The following is a 12540-nucleotide window of genomic DNA, read 5'->3' as shown; positions in this document are numbered from 1 at the left end:
AATTCGGTAATTGAATAAGTTCCAAAGCAACATAGTTATGAAATTACCTCAAGTGATTATTGTAATTCAGGTTTCACGTGAGTTTAACCGGGTTGAATCTAGTTAGTTAATCAATCTAAATCACCATGTTCTTTCAAAAGATCCATAGTTGTAATCATCCTTGTATCCTAGTTCAATTATGTAAGTTATGACTTGGTTTATGTGAATTTATCAAAGACCATAGCTTATACTTCAACACCTCGTGATCTAGCCACCTATATGTGAGTATGGGATGTTAATTGAACGATATTTAGGATATACAATCATGTAGTTTACTTAGAGTGATTTTAGTAAACTAGGTTTTATGTGAATTCAACCACGAAAGAATCTTGTTGATTAAACATAGCTCTTAAGCTATGTTTAATCATAAAAGAACAATCCTTGTCATTTATCAAGCATAGAAGTAAACACCGCATTCTCATTCTTGTTAATTACTATATTTATTTACTGTTTCGTTAAACGAAAATACAACTTCAAACATAAAACATCCCTTTTAGAATAATTAATCGTGGTAAAATCTTAAAAACAAACTTCTCCCTGTGGATCGAACTGGTCAATTTACTTGCTAGTTACTGCATGATCGGGTTTTAGTTGCCTGTATTATGTGTTAATTATTAGGCATATTGTCTTCATTTTAAAGGTTACGTTTTGACACATCAACTTTTTGGCGCCGCTGCCGGGGAAGCGGTTTTGTTAAAAGATTTTAAATAAACTTTGAATTATTCGATCCTTTTGTAGGAATTCAATTCCTAGAAAAGTTACTTTTTATTATAAGCTTTTGTTTTTGCAATTGGTTTGTTTGTGGTGTTGTGATTGCAGGATAGGTATTAGTGCATGAATCTGCGTTCTTCCAACTCTAATTTAATTCCTTCATATCCTGAACCTGAAAGAGAACTTCACGAATGCTTAAGAGCTCAAGAAGTAGAATCTCTTGCTCAGGGTTTAGAATCACTTTCATTAGATTCTAGTTCTGAACCAATTGTTCAACCAATCATCGAGCCAGTCATTAAAGAAGAGGAAGAGATGACTGCTATAAATCAAACGATGGATGCTTTGATGAAGGCAACAAGGACAGGACAAGGCCACACAATTATTCAACCTACGATGACTGATGGTTTTGAAATAAAGGGGCAATTTCTCCACATGGTGACTAATACATGCCAATTCGGTGGAGCCCCAAATGAGGATGCTAACGAGCATCTTCGTAAGTTTGTAAGCATTTGCAAGCTTTTCAAAATCAAAGATGTCTCCGATGAAGTTGCATGTTTAAAAATCTTTCCATGGTCCCTAAAGGATGATGCAAGAGATTGGCTAGACTCATTACCGGAAGGTTATATTGAAGATTGGAATGACATGATGGACAAATTTTTGTCAGAATTCTTCCCTGCTTCGAAAGCAGCAAAACTGCAAAGTGATATAAATCATTTCAAGCAAAAGTCTAACGAGACACTTTATGAAGCTTGGACCCGATTTAATAAAATGCTTAAGGTATGTCCTCAACACGGGTTGAATACATTCCAAAAGGTCCAAATATTCTACAAAGGAGTCAATGTGGCTACCTGAAAGGATATAGATGTTGCAGCAGGAGGATCAATCATGAAAAAAACGCCCGAAGATGTTCACACAATAATTGCCGATATAGCAGCCCATTCTCACAATTGGCATCAAGAGATGGAATTCTCTAGATCGTCAACAATTCTAATGTCGAAAGCAACGATGAAATCGCTGCATTAAAAGTTCAATTGGCAAATCAACCAAGGCAAATTGAGAAGGTAACCAAAGAAATGCACGCTATCAGGGTAGGTGTGAATTGTGCCAAGGTCCCCATCTCACTCGAGATTGCGACCAAACAACAATGGAAGAGCAAGCAAATTTCTTAGGTTACTTGCATAAAGGTGAAATGAATTTTGATGACTTTCCGGCGGTTGATGCAATGAACCGGAAGTACCCTCCTGTCAACAGTTATCAAATAGGGGGACCTTCAAGTTCAAACAACAATTACCACGGAGGAAATTCATGTTACCAAAATAACCGGAATTTTCCAAATCAAAATCAAAGAAATGCACCACCTGGTTACAATCACATAAACAATCGTAATCAACCTCCACGAAATTACCAAAATAATTTTCAACACAATCAACCACAACCACAACCACAAGCACATGTAAAACTACAACCCGAGAAGAAATCCGGTTTAGAAGATCTTTTGAGAGATTTTATGGTTAAACATGAGCAAAATGCGGAACTTCAAACTCAGCAAATTCAAAATCAACAAGCTACGATTCAGAATTTAGAAAGGGATGTTGGAAGGATCTCACAGTTACTAGCAGAGAGACCACCTGGTGCTCTCCCCTCAAATACTCAAGTGAATCCCAGTAACAATCAAACAAGGAATGAGCATGTAAATGCTATAACTACTAGAAGTGGTTTAACCACTAACCCGGAGATTCCAAAGTCCTCGGAAGTTCCTTTATCTCCTTCTGTTTTGCAGGTACCTATTGATGTAGATGAGCATGTTGAAAAAGAACAAGAGAAAAATGATCCACCAGAGGTCATATCGAAGAAAAGTGAAGAACCACCAGTGAAGGTGTACAAGGCACCTATTCCATACCTAAAAGCATTGAAGAAAGACAGACTCGCGAGCCAATATCAGAAATTTGCGGATATGATCAAGCAAATCAGCATTAACATGCCACTCGCGGAGGTTCTTAAGGGTATGCCCCATTACGGGAAGTTTTTAAAATATCTCATATCCTCGAAGGGTAAATACCACGATGTTTCTGCCACATTCCTCCATGAGGAGTGTTCGGCCATCTTGAAAAAGCAAAATGTACCTCCAAAATTGAGAGATCTGGGTAGTTTTATCATCCCATGTATGATGGGTGATTCGGGATGCACTAGCCGACCTAGGTGCAAGTGTTAACCTAATGCCTTACTCGTTATATTTGAAACTTGACTTAGGAGACTTGAAACCAACCCGGATGGGTATTCGATTAGCAAATCAATCATTTGATACTCCCATAGGTATAGCCGAGGATATTCTTGTAAAAGTTGGCTCACTTATCTTTCCCATCGACTTTGTTATTCTAGAAATGCAAGAGGACACAAAAGTTCCTATCATTTTAGGACGATCTTTCCTTAACACCGCAGATGCTATCATTAATGTCCAAAAAGAATAATTAAGTCTAGGTGTGGGAAACGAGAGAATAATTTGTCATATTGACAAAGCCATGAAAAGACCCACTTCCACCGATGACTCTTGTTTTCAAATTGATGTTATAAATCTTTGTGTTGAGGATGAATTGCAGGAGCTACTTGAAATTGATACATCGGGGTTTGCCCCTGTAAGTGAAAGTGAGTATTTCAATATTGATGAAGCTTTTGATGAGTTGATGAAAGTGGTCACGGATGATGAGACCATGGAAGAGGAAATTCCCAAGGAAGAGGAATCATTTGAAGATATCGGAAATAAAGATAGATTCCGAATAAAGAATTAATTGGAAGAACCACCCGTACTAGAGCTTAAGGAGCTACCCAAACACTTGGAGTATGCTTATCTCGAAGGTACATCTCAATTACCGGTAATTATTGCTTCACACCTTTCCGGTAACGAGAAGGATAGGTTAATCTCTGTTTTGAAAACCCATAAAAAGGCTATAGCCTGGAAAACAACCGACATTCCAGAGATAAACCCGTCTTATTGTACACATAAAATTCTCCTTGAGAATGACTTCAAACCAGTAGTACAAAGACAATGTAGGCTAAATCCCAACATGAAAGAGGTTGTTAAAAAGGAGGTAGTCAATCTTCTTGACGCTGGGTTAATCTACCCCATCTCCGATAGTCCTTGGGTTAGTCCAGTACAAGTAGTGCCCAAAAAGGGGGGTACAACCGTTATTGTAAATGAAAAGGACGAACTCGTTCCAACTAGAACGGTTACCGGTTGGAGAGTATGTATTGATTACAGATGTCTCAATGATGCCACTAGAAAGGATAATTTCCCGTTGCCTTTTATTGATCAAATGATTGAACGATTAGCAGGAAAAGAATACTATTGCTTTCAAGATGGTTTCTCCGGTTACTTCCAAATTCCAATTGATCCCAACGACCAAGAAAAGACCACATTCACTTGTCCTTTCGAGACCTTTGCCTATCGCCGCATGCCATTTGGTTTATGCAATGCACCCGGAACCTTTCAAAGGTGCATGATGGCAATTTTTGATGATATGGTAGAGGATTGTATGGAAGTCTTCATGGATGACTTTTCCGTGTTTGGAGACTCCTTTGAATCGTGTGTTTTTAACCTTGAACGTATGCTTATCCGATGTAAAAAGCAAACTTGGTCCTAAATTGGGAAAAATGCCACTTTATGGTAAAGGAGGGCATTGTACTTGGTCACAAAATATCTCGTGCGGGAATAGAGGTAGATAAAGCTAAAATTGAAGTTATCTCTAAGCTACCTATACCGACGAATGTCAAGGCCATTAGAAGTTTTCTTGGTCACGCGGGATTCTACAGACGATTTATCAAAGATTTTTCTAAAATCGCCCGCCCAATGACCAAACTTCTAGAAAAGGATGCTCCTTTTGACTTCGATTCCAATTGCGAGAATGCATTCTCCATTCTAAAGTCAAAACTCACACAAGCTCCCATTATCGTATCTCCGGATTGGAGTATGCCTTTTGAGTTAATGTGTGACACGAGCGACTATGCCTTAGGTGCTGTTTTAGGACAACGTCCCGATAATCATTTTTACCCAATTTATTATTCGAGCAAAACTCTAACGAGAGCTCAAATTAATTATACCACCACGGAAAAGGAGCTCCTGGCGGTTGTTTATGCGTTTGATAAATTTCGGTCATATTTGGTGTTGTCCAAAACCATTGTCTACACGGACCATTCAGCCCTTAGGTACTTATTCTCGAAACTAGATGCAAAACATCATCTCATACGTTGGGTTCTTTTACTTCAAGAGTTTGACATTGAGATACGTGATAAGAAAGGAGCCGAGAATCTAGCCGCCGACCATTTATCCCGACTTTAAAACCCCGAATTAGAAAAAGTCGATGATACAATCATCAAGGACACATTTCCTGATGAATCTCTAATGAGGGTTGACAAGAATTCTGAAATCCCATGGTTTTCCCATTTTGCAAACTATCTTGCGTCAGGCATTCTTCAAAAAGGAATTTCTTATCAACAAAAGAAGAAATTCTTTGCGGATTTGAAGTCCTATTTCTGGGAACATCCCGACCTATTTCGTGTTGGTGCGGATCAAATGATTCGCCATTGTGTGTACGGAAAAGAGGCTCAACATATTCTTGAGCATTGTCATCAAGGGCCCACCGGCGGTCATTTCGGACCAAACCGCACCGCAAGAAAAATCCTTAACTCGGGCTTTTATTGGCCCACGATCTTTAAAGATGATCATAATTTTGTTCGGACTTGTAATGCATACCAACGAACGGGTAACATCACGAAAAAGGATGAGATGCCTCAAACCGGCATCCAACTTTGTGAAATCTTTAATATTTGGGGAATCAACTTCATGGGACCATTTCCAAGTTCCTATAAGTTCAAGTACATCCTAGTAGCCGTTGACTATGTATCTAAGTGGGCTGAAGCGAAAGCTTTACCTACGAATGATGCTAGGATGGTGGTGAACTTCTTGAAAAATCTCTTCTCGCGCTTTGGAATCCTAAAGGCGCTCATATCCGATCGAGGAACACATTTTGCCAACAACCTTCTTGAAAAGGTGTTGAAGAAGTATGGCGTAACTCATCGTTTCTCTACTCCGTACCACCCGCAAACGAGTGGTCAAGTAGAGAACACGAATCGTGCCTTGAAATGCATACTTGAGAAGACGGTTGATAACAACCCTAATATTTGGCAACGCAAGTTAGATGATGCGTTGTGGGCCTTTAGGACTGCTTTTAAAACACCAATCGGTACCACACCATTTAGACTTGTATATGGTAAAGCATGCCATCTTCCGGTTGAAGTGGAACATAAAGCATACTTGGCATTGAAGCTTTGTAATTTAGACATGGAAAAGGCTGGTGAAAACCGATTCATGCAAATGCATGAATTGGAAGAGTTGAGGTTAGAAGCGTATGAGAATTCGAGCTCGTATAAGGAGAAAACGAAAAGGTGGCATGATGCCCGATTGAAAGAAGTGAAGGAGTTTAAAACCGGTGATAAGGTTTTGGTTTTTAACTCACTGTTTAAATTTTCTCCCGGGAAGTTGAAGTCCCGATGGACGGGACCTTATTTGGTAAAACAAGCATTTCCATCGGGATATGTTGAATTGTTTAGAAACGGGAATACTTTTAAAGTGAATGGTCATCGACTAAAATTCTATTTTGATGGAGTTGATACCACGGTTCAAGATGACATCACTTTCTCCCCCAACGCTAATTAACTTGGGAAGGAGTCGCGTGAACGACTCGCTAATAAACTTCACAACGTGTACATAGTCTCATTTGTGCGTCTCGTTTATTAGGATTTATTGTTTTTGAGTGATTTTTCGAGCTTTAGTACGAACCAAGTTGTTTACGGACCTTTCGCAACGCTTATAACGCGAAAAAATAGCAAAAACTAATGAAACAGAGTCAGATGAGCCGCATCCAGTCTTGATGAGCCGCATCTGAGGACAAGAAAAAAGCCGACAGTTTTTGATGCGCCGAGAAAAGGTCATGCGCCGCTTTTGGGCCACTAGATGCACCGCATCTGCTTCAGATGCACCGCATCTGAGCCAGATGCGCCGCATCTACTCCAGATGCGCCGCATCTATGTCTGAATGTAGTAGTATGCCTAAAAATTTTGCACAAATACGGGAGTTTATCAATTTTACTCATTTTTTCACCTACAACTCCGAACTTCATCCCTTTTTCTCTCAAGGTTTCCACCTCTAAACACTAAATCAACCGATTAAACCCATCTTTGAGCATCTAATCCATATATCAACATGAGAAAGGTAAGATTAATCTTCATTTCTTCATGGTTCTTGTGTTCTTCATTCTCAAATTCGGGTTTAGCTTGTTCTAAGTGTGGGGATGTTTAAATCTTCATGTTTGGTCTTTATATGCTTGTATTGTTGTCACTAATCCTTATTTATGCTCGAATTTCATGCCTAATTGCTCAAAAATTTACTTTAGAAATTAGGGTTCTTCATGAATTTGGGGATTTCGAAAAAAATGACCATTACTTGTTTAAATTGGCATGATTTAGAGTTCAATTACTAGTATACATTAGCGAATCCGCATGAACCTTAGTTGAATTACACGATTGCACAAATTATTGAATTTTAGGGTTCTTAAAATGGGGATTTTGACTTTTGTTGACTAGTAAGTGTTCTAAGTGGAATTAAAGCAATGCATTGATTATGCTAAACTCATATATGCCTTAACTTAGTGTTTGTTCGAATTGAAAAGTTTTACTTGTGAAAGTTCAGGATTGTATGTTTAGGCTTTTTGATGAAATTGTTGACTTGAGTCGAATTTAGTGTCTAAATGTATGATAACCATTGATTGCATATTGTTTGACATGCTTATTGATGAATGCTAATGGTTTCATACACTTGTTTTGGTGACACTAATTATGCTAGATATGATTGAACTTATGAAGTGATAAAGATTATGAGTCATATTAGTACATGTTTATTAAAAATGAGATAAGTACATCTATGATAGAATCATGTTTGACATGAGAGTTTGTGTAATGCGTACGATATAACGTGTTCTACATGGTTTTGGCTTGTGCAATATGAAAGATTTTTGAATTTCTTTAACGCTAATCAACTTGGTTTGTTGTTTTGTTTGTTTGGTTTTGTTGTGTTTTTGTAGACTAGAGCTTCATCATCAAACCCAAAATCAAAGAAGCAAAAAGCCTCGACAATTGTAGATGAGGAAACAAGTGAAGAAGAACATGCTGGTGAAGAGGAAGAAATGGATATTGACAACCGGCAGTTAAATGTCCGTGGATTAACCACTCCGGATCCATGGATCAATGCAGTTTTGAGGCATCCGGAATATCATGAACGGACGAAGGCACTTCTACAAAAAGACGTATATCCGGGGAAATATATCGATTGGACACCATTAGAAGAAGCCGGCGAATATCAAAATTTTCGCAACCTTTTCCGAGTAACGTATCAAGGCCATCGAATATATGCATGGGAAAACCTATTCAGAATGCAAGAAAGAGTGTACCCACTTTTAGTCAAAGAATTCGTTGGTTCACTTAGGGTTGATTACACGTCACCAACATCCGGTACCTTTATGAGATATCGTCTTGGAGGACAAGACCGAACATTAACACTGCTACAATTTGTAAAGGCGTTGGACATCTATGAAGGGTTGCCGCATCAATTAATGCAAAATTACTTTAATCAATGTATATACTATGTTTCTTCTTTTAATCATTCAGAAGCATGGGTGGATATGAGCAAGAGCGCATATAGTGCAAGCAATCAGACTTGTAGCAAGCTACGTACCTACAAGCATCGATGCGTCCAAAGATTCATTTCAAGTACCATAAACTGTCGAAAAGACAGTAGTGAAAAAGTTACCAACTTGGATATCTGGTACATTCACGCGATAATGGATCACTCTCATGTTCATATTCCTCGAATGATTCTCACTTTCCTTCTCGAAGAAAGGAAAAAGATTACACCAATCATGGGCGGCCATTTTGTAACCAGGATTGCCCAACATTTTCGTATCAATACAAGTGGGTTTGAGGAGAAACATATGATTGCCTTTGATAGAGTAAGCTATACAAGGGAAAACATTTTGACGAGGGGGTCGAACGGCCTTCTAACTAGGTATGAGGATCCCGTGAACAGGCAACCAGAACAACCACAACCGTAGCCAGATCCACAGCCGAATGTTGGAAGTAGTTCGGGTCCGGGAAATGATTGGGAGGCTTACATGGTGCGACAGTTTTCAGATTTGCGACTCCATAATGATCGAAACACCCAAAAGGTAATTGATCACTACGATACAGGTAACAAGGAGATGCAACATTACATTGATGTAGGGAATGATCAAACGTGGTACACTCAAGCGGGGCAGCAAAATCAGCTTAACTGGATACATGAACAGACTGTGTCATATGCTGCAGATCCCGCTAACTATACCCCCTCTCCTTGGACTGCATACGAACCATGGGTTCGAATGGGTGATCCATATCCTGCTCCTTATCCTCCTCCTCCTAACCCGCCTACTGAAGACACCGCTGTAGTCCCTGCTCAAGCAACTTATCAGGGGTACAACCCCTCAAAATTTCAGGACGACGACGCGGGAAACCAAAATGAAGGCGGAGCTAGCCCAAGTAACTCTTTTTGGGGATTCTTTTGATGTTGACATGATTATTGGTGAAGTGTGTGAACGGTTTGATTGATGTTAGTTTGTTTCAAAAACAATTTATCTTTATGTTTGGTGTGTAATAACTTGATAGTATTTTGGATGATTGTAATTTGCATAATTTAGATAATTATAAGTGGGGATTTTAGTACATGGAGTACACCCCCATTTATTTGTGTGAATCGTATGTTTGCTTTGTTTGAATTGATACAGGTGAGAATTGTGCTATATGCTGCATTTTTACAAAGACTAGCAGTAAGTTCAGCACATACTTGATTGATGATTGTTTTGTGGTTGCAAGAAGCGGATGATGTTCTTATGCTGGCATTCAGTTTAGCGCCATCATCCCGTGAACTTCGGTTTAAGACCTTGAAAGTAATAAACTCTCTTATACTCTTTAACCCTCTTGAATTTAAATTTTTCTGATTTCATGTAACGAGGGCGATACATGAACTCAAGTGTGGGGAGGAAGTTATAAATTCTTTCGGGTTTTTGATTTTGGTTAAAAAGGCTTAAAATGGTGAAAATTTTTTAACTTTTATCTTCATAAGTTCAAATTTTGTTTAAAATTTGTAGATTTTAAAACTAGGTGTATACACCGAAATTATTATCACAAAACAAATTAAGAAACAACCAAATGATTGAGTTTATTTTGTTAAAAATCATAAAACTAGTAGTCATATAAAAGATACAATCATCATGCTATACCACATTCTGAATAAAAAAGAATCATCAAGTAATTTGTTGTTCTAACAATCTAATCCAATACTCATCTATGTAAGGATTGTGAAGGAAGTGAAGTCTTCCAATATGACACACTTGCTAACTTATGTTAGAAGATGTAGTCCAGAACAGCTGTAGGTTGGCGAAAAATCTTGAAAAGTCATCTCTATTATCGGCTGGAAATCCACCTCACCTCAGCATCAAACAGGGTTTTTGGTGGTCAGACTTATCCTAACCATGAGATGGATCTGTATCGTACAATAGGGGGGCACATTGCAAATTAGCTTTTAAGACTAATGAATCTAATCCCCAGATGGATGATCTCCGGAAAGATCAACCGCATCTATGTTGACTGCGGCCAACATACATATGCCATAACAAATTGAGGTGTGCAAACTCATGGTTCACCGATGATATTTGGACATGATATAGTTTCTTCTAAAACTTATGCTATTTTATGAACTATATTGTGTAAAACCATTTTTAGGACATTCGGTTTCAAGTTCCATGATACTTCAATCATGGGGGCGAATAGCTTGCTAAGCGCCGACTGAGGCTTCGGTTTTTAGTACCCTCAACTAGACTTTGAGGTTAAAACCGGAAAACTTGTTAGTGTAAAAACCTAACATGTCTACTTTTAAAAATATAAAAGGTTTTTCGCAAGGGTCCCAATTTCCCTAAGGATCCAAATTTTTAAGAAATGTGGACTTTAAAACCCACCTTTCGACTTTGGTGTGATTTCTTTTCGTGTGTGTACTCCAAAGGTGTGTGTACACTCAAAACGCGTGAGTTTGATTCGTGTGTGAAATAAAAGTGTGAGTGTGTATATATTGTGACCCAAGTGTGATTTCCATATAGCGTGAGTTATTGTGTTACTAAATAATTTGTGTATCTTGTGTACTATATCGAGTGAGTGTGATTCCCATTTTTTATGTTCTCAATTTAATAAGTGTGTTTACTGTAGTAAATTTCGATTTCTTGTAAGTCTTGCTTGAGGACAAGCAAGGTTTAAGTGTGGGAATTTTGATAACGCAAAAATTATACATGTTTATTGCCGTTATTTCGATCCAAAGTTGTTCCATTTGTATGTAATTGTTGTACTTATGTATTGTAACTCGTATATATTTGTAAAAGTCTATTGTGAATGAATAAATGAAGACCAACAGCAAAAACAGAGTTAAAACGAAGATTGAACGTATAAAACAGCCCGAAACCACTAAGACAGGTCCAAATGCGGCGCATCTATGCACCAAAAAACTCCGGACAGTTTCAGATGCGGAGCATGAAGACTTCTGGACCAAAACAGCCTCAGATGCGGCGCATCTGAGGTGGATGCGGCGCATCTGTCCCAGATGCGGCGCATCTGCTTCCCTGCCGACAGTCCTGAGTGCAGAATCGAGCTGGAATCTACTGAACGTAAAGAGATGCGGCGCATCCCAAAGAGATGCAGCGCATCTGGTCAATTTCTGGCCATTTTACCTAACTTTTTAGCCTATTTAAGAGAGCCTTTGGTTACATACTTCATATACCTTCACTACTACGTTCTCCCTCAGTTCTAATACGATTTTCAAGGTTTAAGGAAGGCTGCAAGTCAATCTACACTCTTCCAACATCAAGATTAAGCTAGGATCATTCATCACTATTGGTACTTTTGTTCTATATCTATTAAACATGAATTCGAATTGTATTTACTGTTTCATTAGTTCTACTATGATTATGTTAGGCTAAAAGCCTTGTGTGTTTGCTTCAATGTAAGATTTATGGCTTGGGATTGTTCTATACTTTGATGTTATGCTAGTTACACATATGTTTGATTGATTAAATTATCTAGTTCAATCGTAAGAACCATTGTTATGCTTGTTTAGTTCATTACTTCAATTATATAGATTGCAACCTATTAATGTGAGTTAACTAGGAAAACAATCTATACTTCAATACACCTAGTAATCTAGACGATTAGATGCATAAACTTAAGTGATTTTGTTATGTGTTTAATTCGGTAATTGAATAAGTTCCAAAGCAACATAGTTATGAAATTACCTCAAGTGATTGTTGTAATTCAGGTTTCACGTGAGTTTAACCGGGTTGAATCTAGTTAGTTAATCAATCTAAATCACCATGTTCTTTCAAAAGATCCATAGTTGTAATCATCCTTGTATCCTAGTTCAATTATGTAAGTTATGACTTGGTTTATGTGAATTTATCAAAGACCATAGCTTATACTTCAACACCTCGTGATCTAGCCACCTATATGTGAGTATAGGATGTTAATTGAACCATATTTAGGATATACAATCATGTAGTTTACTTAGAGTGATTTTAGTAAACTAGGTTTTATGTGAATTCAACCACGAAAGAATCTTGTTGATTAAACATAGCTCTTAAGTTTATAGAAATTGTGAAATTGATATAA

At 38.0% G+C, this 12540-nt stretch overlaps 1 non-coding gene across 1 annotated transcript; it reads right to left on the bottom strand.

Moving 5' to 3' along the window:
* Window positions 1-1440: 1440 nt before the first annotated feature.
* LOC139846097 (small nucleolar RNA R71) lies at window positions 1441-1547 on the bottom strand. The gene has a single exon (XR_011758841.1). It is a non-coding gene; the product is annotated as a small nucleolar RNA R71 (small nucleolar RNA).
* Between the last annotated feature and the right edge of the window lie 10993 nt (window positions 1548-12540).

Source organism: Rutidosis leptorrhynchoides, chromosome 4 (genome assembly GCF_046630445.1).
Source record: "Rutidosis leptorrhynchoides isolate AG116_Rl617_1_P2 chromosome 4, CSIRO_AGI_Rlap_v1, whole genome shotgun sequence".
In the NCBI taxonomy this organism is placed as follows: Eukaryota; Viridiplantae; Streptophyta; class Magnoliopsida; order Asterales; family Asteraceae; genus Rutidosis; species Rutidosis leptorrhynchoides.
This window is presented reverse-complemented; position numbering and strand designations above follow the sequence as displayed.